The 19931-nt window shown below is 33.6% G+C and overlaps 1 protein-coding gene and 1 long non-coding RNA gene across 2 annotated transcripts in view; one reads left to right on the forward strand and one right to left on the reverse strand.

Moving 5' to 3' along the window:
* The window catches only part of LOC129940505 (sex determination protein fruitless-like), a 326270-nt gene that overhangs the window by 254433 nt on the left and 51906 nt on the right, over positions 1 to 19931 (reverse strand). The gene's annotated exons all lie outside the window — the stretch shown is intronic.
* On the forward strand, positions 14254 to 14711 carry LOC129940510 (uncharacterized). Its single transcript, XR_008780691.1, has 2 exons — positions 14254 to 14499; positions 14572 to 14711. It is a non-coding gene; the product is annotated as an uncharacterized LOC129940510 (long non-coding RNA).

The raw sequence follows: 19931 nt of genomic DNA on the forward strand, positions 1-19931 counted from the left end.
TACCATAGCATTAAATTAATGTAAATTCCAAAATTCTGAGAGTAAATTTCAAACATTGACTGAGTAAGACCTTCAATTTAATAGAGTTTGTGCTTTTAATCAACCTTGACTGGAAATTGAAACGCAACTAATACCGCCTTTTTTGAAATATTATGATCTTTTTCATAAAGATGCAGCTTGTTAATGAGAGATATTAACCAAGTTATTTAAAGTCTCAAATAAACAATTTGAAAGTTCAAGATATACCCATTTTCATCTCCTTTTTTTCTATAATAATTAAAAGGTTGAATAAAAGCCCGAGTTCGATTTTTTGGCAAACGTAATTTTTTTTAAAATCAAAACTTTTGAAACTCAAACTTAAAGTGCGCCAAGAAATATTTAAATATGCAAACATTCCTATTGTTAACTTTAGAAAGGAAATCATTCGACAGCTGACAGATAAAGTCTAATCAAAGATAATTTATAGACAATGTTACCAATACATATTTTCAGAAATGTTGCAAAATATAAAAAAGAGGCTGGGATGCGACCCACACTGATAACTTCCCATCCCGTCTGTCAATTTGTCTTGCTTAAAAGTTTGTCTATATGTATTTTTACCAAATTTGAGCACTATTTTTTGTAGATTTTATTTTTTATGAAAAAAACGGACTGTTGGATTTTTATATAAAAATTACTGACTAATAAAAACAATATTTTCTGTGAAATAAAATAAGTTTGAAGCCAATATTTTTAATTTTTAAAAAGCTATTTGAGCCGAAAGTAAATTTTTACCAAGTTTTAGTATTGTTTTTTTTTTTAGAGTTTTATTTTTTGTAAAAAACTGTCAATTCGAATTTTTTAAAAATTTTACCAAATGTTGAAAACAATAGTTCTTATAAGATAAAATTAGTTTGAAGCCAATATTTAAAATTTTTGAAGAGCTATTTGAGTCGAAAATCAATTTTTATCAACTTTTATACATTTTTTTCAGGTTTTTATTTTTTTGTAAGAAAACTGTCAATTCGATTTTTCTCAAAATTTGTCCTAATATTCAAAACAATATTTATTATAAGAAAAAATTAGTAAGAACCTATTATCTCAAAGTTTTTAAAAGATATTTGGGTCGAAAATCATTTTTTACGAACTTTTGTTAATTTTTTTTTTCGGTTTTTAATTTTTTGTACAAAAACTGTCTAATCAATTTTTTTAACTTTAACTGAATCTTGACAACAAGATGTTTTGAAAGATAAAAGTAAATTAAAGCCAATATCTCAAATTTTTGAAAAGATATTTGAGTCGAAAATCAATTTTTACCAACTTTTATACATTTTTTTTAGGTTTTTATTTTTGTAAAAAAAACTGTCAATTTGATTTTTTTTAAATTTTATCAGATGTCAAAAACATTATTCTTCGTTGCACAAAATTGTTTTAGAGATGAAATCATATTTCAGTCGTAAAATTTTGGAGGTGACAAATTTTTTTTTTTTCAGTTTTATTGATTTATAAAAAAACCGTTATATTGAATTTTTTCAAAAAATATACCTGATTGGTATCACGTTACAATATATTATATAAAATTTAATTCAAGTCTCTAGCGTTTTTGGTTCGTAAGATATTTAAGGTTAACCAACATTTTCAAACTGCTATGGTAAAAAAAACACCCACGCAATTTTCTTGAGAGCCCTTCCTGCATCTTTCTGCTTTATTATCTGTATAAAAAAATTTATTTGAAGTCGATATCTCTTCTGGTTCTTGAGCTATGGACGACGAAAAAAACGTCGCGAACGTACAAACGTACGTACACACGCACGCACAGACATCTTTCTAAAAATCTTTTATTTCGACTCTAGGAACCTTGGAACGTCGAGAAATGTCAAAATTATCAATTTGACAAATCGGAGCCATTACAATATTTTCCTATGGCAAGTTAAAAAAGCAAATTTATAATTAAAGTAAGTTTTTAAGAGATTTTTAGATTTAAAAAGTCTGGGAAAGAGTGAAGAATATCATAAGATTCAAATAAATCTGTTGTTATGACAAATTTATGAGAATATTCTAATCAATGAAAATTTGTTTCTAATCAAATTTATTTAAATAAGTTTAAAATTGGCTTCAAATTATAATGAAAAAGAACTAAAAGATTTTTAAAAATAAATGTTTAAATACATTTAAATTGGAAAGAATGTTTAAACAGGTTCAAAAAAATGAAGCGGTATATCTTTAAAAGACCCTTTCTAGGTCTTTTCTTTCTAGACCTTTATTTCCGAAGTCAACGCTACCTACAACAATCTATATTTCTAAGCTAAATCATAAAAATTCTAACATGAAAGTCCAACAAGAATATAGGAAAAAAAATAATACAAAGTAAAATCTGCCTCCTAGGAAAAACTTTTTTTTTCCCTAGAAGCTCTTATTAACTTGAGCAGAATTTCTAAAAAAGCTTCTTTCAAACGTACACTCAAGTATTTACATACACAAGATGTAGGTAACCTTAAGGTAACTCAAAAACAGAACTTGGTATAACCTTTTGTTTGTTGTACCTACCTACCGGGCCTTTAAGGGATGGCTTTGAGTAACAAAACAAAAAGAGTTTTTTTCTTAGCTGTTTTTCTATTCCCTTTTAGTTAGGTATTGCCCCATAAGTAGATGAAAGGGTCATTATTATATGATTTTTGTTTGTGTTTTTTAAACATAAAAATAACTTTGTAGTCAATAGTTTCAATGCCAACAACTGTCTGGCCATTTATTTCTCTGCATGTATATTCATATTGGTTTCATTTACCTTCCAATCTATGAAGAAAGCAAAACATACATATAAAAAAACTTAAGTTACCAAGGGATAATAATGCCGGGCATACAGTTACACAATACATAAGGGTATGACTTATTTCAATAGGTTGCAAATGGTTAGCTATATTCTTATAACTTGTATTGTGGCTTACATGTTCACAACATTTAAGTTAATTTGTTAAAAGTCAATCGTAATTGGAAATAGAAAACAAAAAATACATACGAACGTTTCTACATAATATAAACTAAAAAATAACGAATTTGAAAAATGAAAGGTTTTAATTTTGTTGCATAATTTTAGGCAACTTATAAAACATTTAATCCTAAAAGTAGTTTTTTTTTCTTGAATTGATATGTCAATTTCCTGTATTACAGTCGGCTCAACAAGAACATCAAAGAAAACTATAAATGACCCAATAAATTGTACTTAGGAGTACTTAAAAAAATATGATTTAAATATTGATTTAGGAGGGTTATTTTAAATCCGATCAAACTAGGTTCATGTTTATAAGGTATCAATAAGTGTGAATCTTTTTTGATAGCGCTATCAATAAAAATATATTTGAAATACAGGGTGCGGCAGAGCCGACTGACGAGTTTAATGAGGTCACTAGCCTGTGATAAGATAAAAGTAGGCTTTAATAAGTGGTATATTTTGAATTGTACGGTAATGCCGTTTTTATTCGTAATCATGGCCTTGACAGGTGTACAACGTGGTTTCGGCTTGCGTGCATATTACGAAAAAAATCATTCTATGATCGCTACACAAAGGGTTTTTCGTTTACAATTCGGCATTCCACGTGCTGAATCTGTTCCTTCTGCAAACACTATCAAATTGTGGATACAGAATTTGGAAGAAACTGGAATTACCTTAAGTAGATTTGTACACGGAGCATCCAGAACGGTAAGAACCCCCGAAAATGTGCAGTTGGTTAGAGATTCAATTAAGCAGTCATCAAACGCTCAGCCGGGAAACAGCCGTAGCTTTGGGAATTTCAGACCGTTCTTTGAGGAGCAGTCTTCACGATGATTTATCATTCCATCCCAAAAAATAATGCTTGTCCAAGCGTTAAATACTACTGACTAGTGACTACAACAACCGCAAAAATTTCTGTCAGCAAATTCTTCTGCAAATTTCTCCTATATCAACTTTTTTCTGTAGCGATGAGGTCCATTTATAAAAATAAATTTTAAAAAAGATTGAATACTGAAAACAAAAAAATGTTTTCTCTAAGTTTTACTGTTCGTTATTTATAGCTCATCAAAACTCGTCCTGCCGCTGCTTCAATGGGTGGTGTCCTATTTTTTATTGCTTTTGTGCATAAATCACGCGGGATTTTACCGATGGCATCGTTTATGTTGTTTTTAAGGTTTTTTGGTTTGCCCTTTTTTTTTTTTTTTATATAATAAGCGCACACTCAAGGGGATATATTACCCTTATTATGTAGACACAGTGTGAGCACTAAGAAAGGGAGAGAGGGGTTGAAAGGAGATGCACCGGCACATTGGTTTTGAACTCCTGAATATTGCAATAGCTGGGAAAGACAGAGTGTGGCAAGGCATTAAACATTCGCATAGTACGGCTAAAGAACGAATCTCTGTACTTGCAGTACGACCAAAGTTGGGCTCGAGGGTATATTGATGAGCATTCCTAGAAGCGCGAGTATTACGGTTGAACTGTTTAAGGGGAGGAATGCAGCTGGCTATTTCTCTAGAGCATAAACCATTAAAATAACGGTAAAAAAGCGTGAGACAAGAAACATTTCGACGATGTTCAAGTGACGTAAATGATCTTATGATGGTAATATCACCAATCAATCTAAATGCTCTACGTTCAATACTATCCAAGAGGCTTAAGTAAGTTGCAGGAGCACCAGCCCAGATATGGGAGTTATACTCAAGCTTTGGACGTATATAAGTCTTCTAAATAACAGCCAGATCAGAGAGGGAGAAAAACTTCTTGCATCGCCTTAGAAAACCCAAACATCTTGCGGCATTTTTGGCGACATCGCGTATGTGATCGTTCCACAAAAGGTGGTTGGTGATGCACATACCAAGAATATCGAGATGTTCAGTTTCCTCGATGCAAGTGCCATTTATGGATAATGGCAGTGGGGGTATATTTCGCTTTAACGATACAAGACAGCATTGCGTTTTCGAAGCATTAAATTCCACGCGGTTTCTTATTCCCCATTGTACAATGCTGTTTAGGTCGGAATTTAATGAGCTTATCATATTTTGTCGTTGCAGTTCCACATCCGAAGAAGAGGGGTGTGAATCTGAAAACGAATATGAAAAACTAAGAGTACTATCGTCAGCGAAACAATGTATTGGATTAGATGTTACAGACAGGAGATCATTAATAAAAATGAGAAAGAGTGTTGGAGATAGAACAGAGCCCTGGGGCACACCAGCATTTATTTTGTGGTTTTCAGACTTGAATCCATTCAATACAACTTGTATTGAACGATTCGAAAGGTAATTACTAATCCAATGAAGGAGGGATTCATGCAAACCGAAAGCACGCATTTTCGATAAGAGAGCCTGATGCCACACCCTATCAAATGCTTTTGAAATATCTAGTGCAATAATCTTACTTTCTCCAAAACTATGTAAAGATTTGTTCCACTGTTCGGTGAGATGAACCATGAGATCACCAGTGGACCTATTGCTACGAAAGCCATACTGTCGGTCATTAAGAAGCTTCCGTTCTTCAAGATGTTTCTTGAGCTGATAATTAATCAGCGTTTCCATGACCTTGGAAAGAAGGGACGTAAGTGCAATCGGTCGATAATTAGACGGTGAGGAAGATTCGCCTTTTTGGGGAATAGGCTGGACAAATGCGGTTTTCCATCCGCTCGGAACGAGACCTGAGGAGTAGGACAGATGAAAAAGCTTACGCAGTGGTTTTGCCAGCGATGAAGAACACCTCTTCAGAACAATAGCAGGGATACCATCCGGACCAGCAGATTTGTGTATGTTAAGATCTTTTAGGACTCTCGCTACAGTACGAGTGCGAAAAAAGATTTGTCCCATAGAATCATTAACTCGCTCAAGTACAGGCGGAGTCATAACACTCACTGACAGAGTTGAATTGGTGGCGAACTGCCTAGCAAAGAGATTTGCTTTCTCTAAGGAGCTAACAAATGGAATGTCATTCACAACGAGCGTAGGAACCGAGGAAGAGGAAGAATTCCTCATATTTTTTACAAATGACCAAAAATTTTTACTGGCTTTGGGACATTGCAGTATTTTTTGCCGTAATTTTTGGTCATGTAAGAATTTGGTCCTTCGAATATGGGCGTTGCAGGCCTTCCTGGCTTGCTTGAACTTATTCCGGTTTTCCTCAGTAGGATTGGCTTTAAAACAACGGAAGCTTACCTTTTTAACCCTAATAACCTCTTTACAGCTCGCATCGAACCATGCGTTTTCCTTAGGTCTGATGCTTTTAACCCTATTCGGGATAAAAGTTCTCATTCCCAGGAGAATCAAACTTGTGATCATATCAGCGCTGGCGTCAACGTCACTATCGAGGAAGCATAGTGACCAGTTAAAGATCCTGAAGTAATTATTGAGACCGTCCCAGTTGGCTTTCTCGTATTGCCAAACGGTTCTCTTAGGAGCTCTTTCTTTAACTGGAGAGTTTTTACACGAGAAATTTGCTGATATGACACAATGGTCAGATGTGCCTATAGGAGATAGGACACTAATAGTGTACTTACCAGGGTCAGAGGTAAGAAACAAGTCAAGAGTGTTTTCTGCTCGACCTACCACGTCCGATATTCGAGTGGGCTCGTTGACCAGCTGAGTTAGGTGGTTTAACTCAGCGAAGATCTCAGCACACACTCCTTCTGGTGTTGACTGGCCCGAATGTTGAAGCCATGAAGAATTGTGTACATTGAAATCGCCCGTAACAACGATTTCAGTGCGAGGATAGGACGAAACAATTCTTTGGATGGAATCAGACAAAGCATCAAATTCACGAGAAGTTGATACTCTGTCTCTGCATGAGCCTGTGACTTAAGAAAGCCATAGCTAAGAAAAATGTTTAAAAGAGTGCACACGATCTTTGTCACCTTTCATAAAACGTTCACCGAGTACGTGTCAAAACCATATGTCAGCGGAGTGCATATCACCTTTTTAAGGCCATACGAAGTTATATAGCAATCGACTTTGACTTTTTCAAAGAAGTATGGTCAAATGACTGTTGAAGCACAAGCAGTTCATCAATCTATTATTGAATTTCTTAAACTAATTTTTTGAATTCACTTAAAATCTATACCTAAATTAACTTTTGACTTAAAACTAAATATATTATCAATTTGATATTAATACTTAAACTTTATTTTAAATGTAAAACTTAAAGTCTAAACTTGAATTGAACAATAACATTCTAAAATGTAAATAAAAATCATTGCGAGTACAGCTTAAAATGTGAAGATCCTAAAATTGTACTAAAATTCTTAAACTTTCAAATTTGACGCCGCTAAAAATCATCGGCCATCTTTTAATATAACGAAAAATGTACTAAAACTAAAAAAACAAGAAAGAGAAAGAAGAAAATAAAAGAAGGATCGGGGCATTGACCACCTTAACGAAAAGTTAAACTTCGTTTGTTTTTTCTTCTTGCGTGCTTTTTTTATCCGAAGACTTTTTTATTTTAGAAGTAAGTAGAATAATTGATTTATCTCCGAAGATTTGCTAATCAGATCATTCGCGATTAAAATCTTAGCAGAGCGAGTGAAAAAAGCTTTGCTCGTACAATGACGCCTTCAGAACAAAATCTACGCGAAACTATAACTTTATTTGGATGCATTGGCAATTTAGCTTGGCCCTGTTCTTATTCACCCATAAATCGGGCTTACAGCCGAAGATGATTTTTTGACCAAAATTGAGATCAAAATCCAATCAGCAAACTCAGGACATTGCGTATGGTCGTTTGATTTCAGCTCAGGTCAGTTGGATTTTATATGGGTGCAGGCCCAACTCACGACCCAAAACTTCGTCATATTGTGGTCTATGACAGACCAAGTACGCAGAATTGACTGCCTCAGAATCTGAAGCACACTCAAATTTAGCCACCATTAAATGAAATGTCGACTTGGAAGGACGCCGCGTTTAAATTCCTAAAGGCACAAAATTAAACAAATATTTACAAGGTCGCCATCAAGTGGTTTCTTTTTAAAAATGTTGGGAGCTTCGCCATATATCTCTCTTAGCCGCAATCAATCATTTGCTCTCCAAATTCCCAAATTAAATATCATCCAAGCGATCCTTGAATATTATTTCAAACCTGCAACAAGACATATTAACTCCACTTATCCACGTATCACTTCTTTGCATATCCTAGCCATACTAGTTAAAAAGTTCAATACCCACTTAAATCTTAACTGACCACCAAATATTTCCCTACAGAAAAGAAAACAAATATTGAACAACCTCCCATAGTCTTAAAAAAAAATAAATATTTTTGTAATGAATATTCCTTCCTTCAAAGGACTACAAAAAAATGGAAATACAAAAAAGGATTTATTTTTTATTCATTCAATTCCGATTTTCTATTCAAATAGATAAATGTTTTCAATCCGATTTATTGCCTTTGAATGAAAAACCTCTATTTAACGAAAATAATCTTATGTCGTCGTCGTCATCGTGGTTGTCTTCATAGTAGGTCGTAATATTATACCCTTTTCAATCTTTTCCACTTGACAGTGTAATCGAAAGGATAACTTGAGGCTGCAGCTGCAAGAAGCGTTCATAGGTTTTTGAAGAAAAACTGTACCACGAGTAGCACAACTCCTGTCACCATCATCATCACCATCATCGATTACGATACCACTCAAGTGATGAGTAGCAAAAAAGATATGCACCAAGCGGCAGCAGCAGGACGAAAAGCATCAAACTGTACTTATCCTTGTTCTCTGCAGCCACAAGGAATAAGTGTTTATGCAAATCAAATCGTAGTCGTCTTTGTCGTCCTCGGTTTCATTACAAGCTGTCTTGATCTTAAATCCTGATCCCATGGCGAATCATTCTCTCTTCTTTTCATTCATACGAAAATATATAAATTCATATCCTTGCTGGGATTTTTTTTCTCAAGAAAATCGCTCAATTTAAGTCCTTTTTCACGCTCGATTAAGTTTTGGGGGCCCACTTGCCATTTGTGTGTTTGCGACCTCTTTCTTAGTCGTTTATATTTAACTTTACTCTCTAAAGATCTTACTCTCTCTCCCTGGGGGAGGAAGACAGGCGGCAAGGATAAGGTACAAGGTACTTTTGCTGTCGTTCTCCTCGTCTTCGTTCTCGTCCTTTTAGAGACTGAAAAGTGTGGAATACATTTGAAAGCGATTTGGTTGTCACATCACAAATTCCCAAAAGGAGGTATCACAGGGTATAAGAAAAACAGGAAGAAAGGATATGCCAAGCCAACTCTCTTATGTTGTAATGTAAACTTCTTCATGTGAAAATGTGCAGAATGGGAAATTCTATTAAAAGAACACGAAAAAAGTTTTGCTCTTTTTATTTTTTTTTGCTGTTGTTGGTTGTTGTTTCGTTAAGGACTCTCAGGAGCTATTAAGGTATGATTTTCGCTATGCGATTTCCACACGACATATGTCCTTATTTTTGTGAATATTTTTGGTCTACACGAAGCAGAGGTAGGTAACCAATTTTTGTTCTTCTCTTTTCTTCATTTTTATTTCTATTTTACTGACCTATGACATGTCTCAATGATAGAACTGATACCGTTGGAACTTGTATGCTTGACATCGTCAACCGTTTATGTACCTTGTGAAAAAAAAACTTTTTTACCTCACAAGTGATTTTCTTTCGTCGCGTCCTTGTTCGTAGGATGAACAAAATAAACTTTTTCACAACAAGGATCACTCGAAACACCTTTATAACCCAGAAACAAAAAATAACCTTAAACTGAATGTTCTACCATCAATGCCACTTTGGTTGTCGAAAGGTCCTCCATCAACAAGAAGAAAAACGAAAACAAAAATAAGCCATGGAAGTCAAAGGACCTCTTCGTCGTCGTCCTCGTCATGCTAACTGTTAAACGTCTGTGGTCCTATACCTCTATTGGCTAAATAAAAATGTTAAAAGTCTTCTTCTTTTTTTTTGCGTCAACTTAGCTCCACTAAAGGTAGTTTTTGGAGAAGTTGGCCATGTAGTCAAGTCATGTGTATTCAAGTCTTGTATAGTCCTATATATTTAGCATGGAGAGGAAATTCTTAGAAAGTTGTAAAGAAATTGAATTAGGTTCAAATGTGGAAACGATGCTTTTTTTGCAGGTACACGAAGTGCACTTTTTCGTCCTTAAAAATAGGAAAAAAGTTTAGGAAAAAAACACGTTAACATGAAAGTTTAACAGGTAAACCAATGTGATGGGTTTTAGCTTATTTTTTTTGTTGTTAACGTTAAAGTTTAAATGTTTACAGGCTAAAGAATAGAGAAAGCTATTTACTTTTATTATAACTCAACGACATGAAAAACGACGGGTGGCGGCGGCAGCAGTGGTGATAGAGAGCTGAAGAGCTATCAGCTTCTAAAAAGTTTATAGTTTCCACTTAAGCTGGTACTTGATGCAGTGAGTTACATTGTATGCAGAAAACAGTGGAAAAAGGAATTAAATCCATGAACATTTTTGGAATTCTTAATATCTTGAAACTTTAAGGTTTCTTTATTATTCCTTTTTATAAACCTGTTGCCTTAATAAACATGATTTAATGCACAATATAAAACACAAATATCTTCAAAATATTTGTCATCCAACATTTTATAAAACATGTTGGAACACTTACATTTTGTTTTAGCTTAATGTTGTCAATACAACAATATCACAGCTCAAGGTTAGCAAAAAGGAGCATTATGGAAAAAAAACTTTAATTTGTAATGAATTTTTGGTCTTAACTTTATTTGGCTTTTTTGAGAAACATTGCTGTTGAGATATTGACATTTGAAATGATGGTTACTTTTCAACAAATTGAAAATTTTGACAGTTCTTGATGTTTCAAGCCCGCTCAAATGATTTTCAAAAAGAAATTAGGTTAATCTAGGTTGCTTTTATGAAATACAATGGTATCTACATTTTTGTGAAAAACTTATTTTGCAAGTATATTTTTAAACCTAAAAATATAGGTTCTAGTAACGCAGTCGTGCATTATATTTCTTTCAGAATTGATTTTGTTTTCAATAATACTTTTAAGATGTTAAAAAATTAGAGAAATCTATTTTTAAAGTGAATTTGCTTTAGATGATTTAGAACTGACATTTAAACACGAATTTTAAGAATATTAATGGTCCCAAATACAGCAAAAGTGACACTTTCGTTTAAATAATGGCTAATTGAAAAACACAGTGAACTTTTTATATCTGTTGTTATAAAAGCTTTGAATGTCTTGAGAACTGAGGTAAGGTTAGGTTATAGTGGCTGTCCAAGATGGAATTGGACACACTTAGGCCAGTTTAATGGCCCATTGTGATACCACATGAATCTTAAGGCTTCCTCCTAAGCTCAATGGAACCAGTTTGGGTTCCTTTACGAAACTTGAGAGGCTGATAATGTTGATTTGATTTAGATCGTCGGGAGATACAGCCTGCACGACACCACCTCCGACAACGAATTCAGGCTGGTCGATTTCGCTGCGGGTCGAGATGTTCTGGTAGCTAGTAAGCAGTTCACGCATCTTAATATCCACAAGGGGGCATGGAAATCTCCTGATCAATCAACCGTCAACCAGATTGACCACATTGCGATCGACGCACGACACTTCTCCAGTATCCAGGATATCCGAACATTCCGAGAGGCCAACATTGACTCGGACCACTACCTCGTTGTAGCCAAGGTACGGCTACGGATATTCCGATCCAAGCCAAAACAAGGAAGTACTGTGAGAAGAATCGACGTTAGACGGCTACAATCGCAAGAGACTGCCATGTCCTTTTCCGATCGAGTCTCTAATAACCTCTTAAGGAGTCCTATGCTTCCTGCATTAAGCATTGAAAACCAGTGGCAACATTGCCTTGCAGCCATCAGAGATGCCGCCTCTGAAGTGCTAGGTTTCACACGGCCACCACAGCGAAACCCCTGGTTTGACGACGAATTCCGGCAAGCGCACGCATCGAAACAAGAGGCATACAAAACGGCGCTGCACAAAAGGACTAGAGCTGCTCGCGAGCTCTACGAGCAGAAGAGGAGAGAGGAACACCGGCTTCTTAGATGGAAAAAAAGAAAGCATGAGAAGAAGAAATAGAGGGATGTCACAACAGGAATAAGGTTCGTTAATTTTACCAAAAGGTAAAAAAACCTCCCAAGGGTACCAGCCACGAACCAAAGCCCGTAAAGACGATCAGGTGAATATCGTAGTAGAACCGCAGTCGATGCTGAGAATATGGAAATATCACTTCTCCAAATTATATAACGGCGATGACGAACCAAATTCCGCTGTAGGGGATATCGCTGCCGAACTATTCAGAGCAGCAGGCGATGACTTGGTACGGAGCATGCACCAACTCATCTGCAAAATATGGTCGGAAGAAAGCATGCCCGATGAGTGGAATCTCAGCATAGTGTGCCCGATACATAAGAAAGAAGACCCTCTAAACTGCGCCAACTATAGAAGCGTCAGTCTCCTTAACATTGCATATAAGATCCTCTCTGCCATATTATGTGAACGTCTGAAGCCATTCGTCAACACCCTGATTGGTCCTTATCAGTGTGGCTTCAGACCAGGAAAGTCCACTATTGACCAAATATTCACACTACGGCAGATCTTGGAAAAAACCTAGGAGCTTTAAATCGAGCGTTTTTTAGCATTGCGATGGAAACGAAGAAAATGGGTTTAGTGGTCAATGAGGGCAAGACCAAGTATATGCTGTCATCAAAAAAGGACACTGAACGACGACGTCTTGGACAAAACGTCATAATAGACAACTATAACTTTGAGGTAGTTAAGGACTTTGTCTACCTAGGCACCGCTTTTAATACAGACAACGACACCAGCGCTGAAATCAAACGAAGAATAACTCTTGCAAATCGCTGCTTCTTTGGACTTAGAAGGCAATTGAGTAGAAAAGTCCTCTTTCGAGCATCTAGAATCACCATCTATAAGATACTCATCATCCCGGTTCTCATTTATGGCGCTGAGGCCTGGGCCCTGTCAAAGAAAGATGAGAGGGTCTTAGGATGCTTCGAGAGAAAAATTCTTCGGGCGATTTTTGGTCCCGTACGCATAGATGGAGAATGGAGGAGAAGATATAACGACGAACTGTACGGGCTGTACAGCGACACTGACCTAGTTCGCAGAATTAAAGTCCAACGGCTTAGATCGCTAGGTCATGTAGAGCGGATGGACATCAACGCTCCAGCCCGGAAGGTCTTCGAATCCAATCCCGAGGGACGGCGCAGTAGAGGAAGACCGCGACTCAGGTGGCGCACCCAGGTGGGAGAGGACCTCAACCAACTTGGCGTGCGAAACTGGAGACAGCTAGCTAGGGACCGAGCTGGCTGGAGACGCTTGTTGGTTGAGGCTCAGGTCCGCCCCGGACTGTAGCGCCACCTTAAGTAAGTAAGTAGTATTTATTCTTTTTCAAACCTCTTTTCAGCTCTCGTGATTTTGAAGAATTGAAATGTGATTTTAACGTGTTTTTGATAAAGGTAGCTTAGACTTATGTTGAGGAGGTTAAGATTGGAAGTTCCTACGATTTTCAGTTAAATTTCAATTTCAATTTTTTTTTGTAGAAAACGCAGTATTCAACTACAGGAATTAGATAATAGCTCTTAGCTTAATTTTTTAATTGCTTTAGAGTTCCACAAGGCAGCTATCTTGGACCACCAATAGTTCTCATATTAAAATAATCGCTAAGTAAATGCGTTTAAGGCCTTTTGGTCATATACTCATATTACTTTTGGATTTTATCAACATTCTTCAGTTGCTATTTTCTTCCATCTAGCAATTGCCTTAGGTTGTTTTCCCTCTTAAAATATCTAAGATCCGTATGTAAACTACTTCTGAAATATTATTGCGTATGGTCACTATATTCTTTGGAAATTATTATTGTTACGATTATTGTTACAGAATTAAAAAGTCAAAGTCTTATACTTTATGATACCTTTTAGTAGAAGGTTAAGGTAAATAGAATCGAATAAATACTATAGACGGCGCTTAAGCACATAAAATATTGTGCTCTGAATCAAGTGTAATTTGTTAATGGTTGCATGGTTCTAAAAGAATCAACATGTTGTTAGAAACAAACCCACAAAAAATACACGTGCCACAAAATCAGCTTAGTAAACAATTAATATTTGTTAACCTATAAAATTAAAACAAAAAAACATTATTTGTTAAGTAAATATTTGTTATTTTATTTTGCAAAAAATGTTTCAAATATTTCAAAATCATATTTACATTGTCTTTGTTTGTTTAGAAAACTTATATAAAAAGCCAATCACGGTGGTTGATTGAAACATTCGCAATTTCGCAGAGTTTTAGAAAACAACAAACATGAAATTTGTATCTTTTGTATTTGCTTTGGTCCTTGTAGCCATTCAACTTTCAAGCATTTCCGCTCAAGAAGCCGAACTAGATATGTGTAATAAAATTTCTTGCCCTATGATATATACACCATTCTGTGGAATAAACAACGCTGATCCTACAGACCAAAGAATATTCGGAAATGAATGTGATATGAGATCTGTAAATGCTTGTCGTCCAAAGGATAAACGTAAGTTTTATTAATTGTATTTTCTTTTTACTTTATTAAGTTTTTAATATGTAATTTATTTCTATATTACAGAATATCGAGCATGCAATTAAAGAGGATATTAAAAAAGACATTTTGTTTGGTTTGGTGAAACAAATTCCAAGTTATTATAAAATGAGTTTAAAAGTGAAATAATAAAGGGAAAATAAAATTTGGCATCTTAACAAACAAAATAGTAGTTGAAGTTTTTTTAATATTATGTAGTTTTTTTAGGTAACATTAAGAGAAATGCGTTTTTAATGCTTTAAAAAGTTTAGCAATATAATTTTCAACCCATCAAAAATTTCTCCGAACGCATAATTTGAGAATACACTTTTCATTTCAAGAATTACTCTTGGGAGTATTTGTCAATAATTGCTTGTAAGAGGTAGTACCCGTGAAAAATCTTTAGATGTCACAGGCAAGGATTGAACCCAAAACTTCTAGCATGACAGTCCAACGCACTAACCATCACGTCCCCGGGACTATTATTATATTTCAATAGTTAGTGCTCAATGTACGTGATTCAAAGTGTTGACGACTCCAAAATATAAAACTATAAGGAAAAATGTAACACTCGGTTTTGTTTTTCAAGACCTCAACTATAGCTATATTAAAATTTGAATGTGTGGTTGATTTCGAGCGACCAGTACTTTAAACCGCATAATTAATAAATTTTTGAAAAAAATATAGTTACCAAATTTAAGTAAAAATTTTAAAGGTGATTTTGATTTTTCGATATTTTATTAATATTTATAAACACACTTTCTGTTAAGGACCTGCTCTTACTGGACTAACGTTGTTTTTGATATTTATCTATCCAACGAGTTTACAAAATAATTTTTTTTTAGTTTTGAGGATCTCAGAGAAAAAACTATCGCACCTTAGTCTTAATATGTTTAGTATCAATAACGGAGGAAACTAAAGAGTTGTTAAAACATTTCATATTCTTAAAAAAAAATGATCTTATAAGATCTTGGCATGACGGTTCATATTTAGTTCAATGATGAATTGATGGACACTTCTGTAAGTTCAAGTATTGTAGCAGAATAGTTTAAGAAAGAAAAACTTGTTTTAGTCAATTTAAATGTTTTGCAAACTAATTTCTTGTTTAAGTTTTGTTCGAACGTGAATTTTTTACATCATTGACTTTGAAATTATTTTAAAAAGTAGAACTATTTAAAGCTAAACAAATTATATTCCTAATTTTGAACGATTTTAGTTTGTTATTATTTTAACATTTTATAGAATTTCAAATCATTTTAGGTAATTTCCTTAATTTATTATGAATTCTTAGTTTTTGACATGTCACATTCATTTTAAAATGTATGATTTTAACATTAAAAATCATACACATTTTTATTTCACCTCATATGGTAAGTTAAATTGGTCTGATTTGTCGAATTGAAAATTTTGGAATTTCTCGGCTTGCTTCGTTATCTAGAATCTAAAAAATAAAAAATATTGTTTTAAACATTGAGAACATATTTAATAAGAATCCAACAGTCAGTTATTTCATAATAATTAAAATCTAAAAAAAAGTACTACACACAATTGGTAAAATTAATGATCGATTCTCGATATCTCGTGAATAAATGCAGGTATCGGCTTCAAAATCATTTCATTCTGCTACTAATTTTGTTGTTAACGTAAGATAATGGTCTTTTCTACTTGTTTCTATATTTTTGTATAAAAGAAATACACACATTTATAAAATGATACTAAAATTGGTAAGAAATAGTTTCCGACCTACTTCGTTCTTGTTGATTCTCATGATCTAGAGTGGAAGATATTTGGTGATGAAAACCAGATCACCAAGTACGCTCACACCATCCGCTATTGATCATCATTAAAAACCAATTAAACTTATAATGTTAGTCTCAGATAGAATATTTAAATATTGTTTCTCCAAATTGTACAAAAATAACCATAATTATTTTTGAGCTAATAATAGACAACACTAAAGCGGGAGAAACCAAATCAAAGTAAGTGCGTTGAATTGATAAAAACGTGAATTTACACGTCATTACCTATTATTGTTTCCTGGGAAAGTTTGAACTTATAACATTTCCATATGGAAAAAGCGGAAATGAAGTCATTAGTTGTAACTGAAACTATATCATTATTAGCACCACTAAAGTGTTAATAAAATTAAATTAATTTCTTATACTTTTCTGCATTCCAAAGGTTTGCTGGCCTGGTCCATTTCTAATAAATGTTGGTTTGAAAATTATTTGTAAAAAATAAAGTTCTAGTAAATTACTATGTAATACATTTGTACTTCCAACTAAGATTTTTTTTTCTTAAAAAAACTAATATTAATGCTGCAATATTTTAATCAATTTAAGATTGATTGAAATTTGTATTTGAAATAAAAAGAACATTACTCAGTTTTGCTCTGATTTGAGTCCTAAATGTTCCTGAATTATCATTTTTGAAATCAAAACGTTCACTTCTCCACTTTAAGGTGAAGGAAAGTATTAATAAAGCTACAGGTAATAGATCCGAGCTCATTTCATTAAAACCCTGGGTTCATCAAACAATACCTTAACATTTGTTTAGGTATTAATCTGTTGCTAAAAGATTGGGCCTGTTATATGCAGGATAAAAAGGTGCTCACAAAATGTAAAAAGAATGTCTTTTATAAGATTCTTAAGTTTATTTCCAGTTTCTATATTTGCAATTGAGTTTCTTACCCACTCTGAAAGTGTCCTTTATACTAAAATATTTCTTTGAGCCATTGTTTAATTTGTATCTATTTTGAAGTGTTGTGGCAGTACCACTTTTATTCTGTGTTAAGTAGATTTAAAAGATTTTCTTAAAAAGTTAAATAAAAGTCGTTTAAAAGATAAAAACTGATATTTTTCTTATAAACAGGAATAGTCACATATACCTTAAGGTTTTATTTCTTTTTTAAGAACGACGTAATGTCAAAATTTACACCATTTAAATCTTTAAGTTAAATTTATTTAAATAAGACTAGTTATTTTTAATTTAGCTTTTTTTAATAGAAGCAACTTACACCTCTCCTATATGTAAATACGAGTACGTTTATCAACTTATAAAATAAACCATGTTAAATACCCTGAAGATATAATATGTTTCTCTTCCTACCATGAAATTCTTATTCTAAGCATATAAAGGTGGTTCACAAACACAATTTTTTAACAAGCATTGTCTTAAAATTATGCTTAACTATGATTTGAAGTTAGTATAGTATAAAGTTTGGTAGTAATCAGTTTTTGACTCTGATTAAATTGATTTTAATAATGTTAAAAACGCCTTAAAGGCAAGGTAGAGGCTATACATAGTTGAACTTAAAATAAGTAAGCTATCATTATCATTACCATCTATCACCTCTGTATCGCTGATTCTTTTGGAAATTAAAAAACATTACATTTGACCCACCCTAATGCACATACTCGTATGTGTTTATTTATTTTCTACAACTTGTACTCATAGTAGGTGTATATCAACTTCAAACTCCTTAAAACTACTGTGTGCTTTTTTTTTGGTTGGCATGAACTTCAACGAAAGAAATTAAATTTTCAGCTTGGATGAACTTTTGGTTGAAAACTTAATTAGTTCGCATTATTTATGTTGTTTGTGGTCATATGGTTGTTTGGTTTTATTTTGTAATTTCTTAACAAAAATTATTTACCCACAAAAATAAAAAAACAAAAAATTACTTGGAAAAAAGTCAAAAGTAATATACGAAGGAAATGCAGAAGGTTTTTTTAAACCCACCTACCTATCTACCTACCTTCCTTTTGCCTCAACCTAAGCTTGATGATTCTTTCGCTTGAAAGCTATAAATTCTTAGGTTAGGTTATAAAGTCAAACATATGAACATACATACATACATACACACATATTCACTTGGCTTAAACTTTTTGAGAGATTGTTAATTTTATTTTTTTGAAGGAAATTACGAAACACTTCACTTTGCAGTAAAAGTCTTGAGAGTATTCAACATTTTTCTCAAAAAGTTAGTGCTTACATTCCGTCATCAACGTCGTCGTTGTTGTTGTTGCTCGTGGAGAATACCAGAAATATGGTTCGTACACCTGTTGTTTTCTTTCACACTTGTTTTTGGGTGTGATATTTTAATCACTGTTTTACTTCCAAGGCTCCTTAGAGTTCAGCACACGTGTAAATTATTACCAACACATGAGTGCTTTGGTGGGATATGCATTATACAAGCTACTCAACCTATTTCTAGGGATTTTATATGAATCCTTTTTCAACAACGTGACTTTGGTGCTCGGATATAGATGTGACTTAATTTACTTCCTAAGGTTTAGAAAAAAAGAGAACTCACTTTAAGTCCTAAAATAAGGGCATATAATGGGTTTTCCGATTAGAGGTTTTATTTTAAATGGAGCATAAAAGCATTTCTTACTTTTAAAACGGTAATCTATTAGTATTTGAAAAGTAAAAGCTATTTCAATATTAAAAATGGAACAAAACATGCTTTTAAAGCAGCGTTGAAAGTGTTAAAATTTACTACAAAAACTAAAGATATTGGTGAACCAATTTGATGATGTGCAAAAATTGAAATTGTGTGCATCCCTCAAAAACAATTTGGGCTTTAATTGCGGTAGTGTTGACGTCTTTGGTTTCGTCAATCTTTGGAATAAGGCATACAAAATGGCATTATACAGTATTTTGTATAAAAACGGAAATCTTAATTCTTCTAAACTTCAGTAAATGCAAGAACTGGAGCCAATCTATCACCACCATCAACTTTGAACTATGAAATTCATCTAAGTCATCAATTTTTTTTTTGAAATACCATAAACAGTGATGAGGCCCCAAATTTTCACCTTTTTAACTTCGAAAACATAAGAATGATTGTGCAAAAACTTCTCTATTTTCAACGTGTCACTATTTGGTGCTAGTTTTGGTTTGAAACGTCTGAGGGTTGGACCTACATATGCGATAGAACGGCTGGTGCAGCTGTTGCGGTGAGTAACTTGAGCAATCTCTAAAGATTTTGTTTTGTAAAAATTGGCAGAAATGGATGACATTAATTATCAACACGACAGCAAGAAAAATTCCCTCTGGACTGTGTTATTTCTGAAAGAGGTGTTGACAAGGCTTGCGATTAAAGACCGTTAAACTTTATTTACTAAAGCTACGTGAAAATAGAACATTTGCTAATCCTTTTTAAAAGAAAAGAAAAAAGAAAAGGTGGAAACAATTGTTCATTGATTTCTTTTGAAAAAAAAAATGTTTTTTTCCAAAATAAAAATGAAACCTCTTATTGGAAATCCCTGTACATGCATACATATTCTTATTAGCAATAAGAATTTATTTATTTAATCAAATTATTAACCAACAAGCTTAGATATTTTCTTCTCCTTTGATTGAAATCTTTGCAATGTTTTCCTTCAAACTTATAAATATTGAGA

This window comes from Eupeodes corollae, chromosome 1, assembly GCF_945859685.1.
Source record: "Eupeodes corollae chromosome 1, idEupCoro1.1, whole genome shotgun sequence".
NCBI lineage: Eukaryota > Metazoa > Arthropoda > Insecta > Diptera > Syrphidae > Eupeodes > Eupeodes corollae.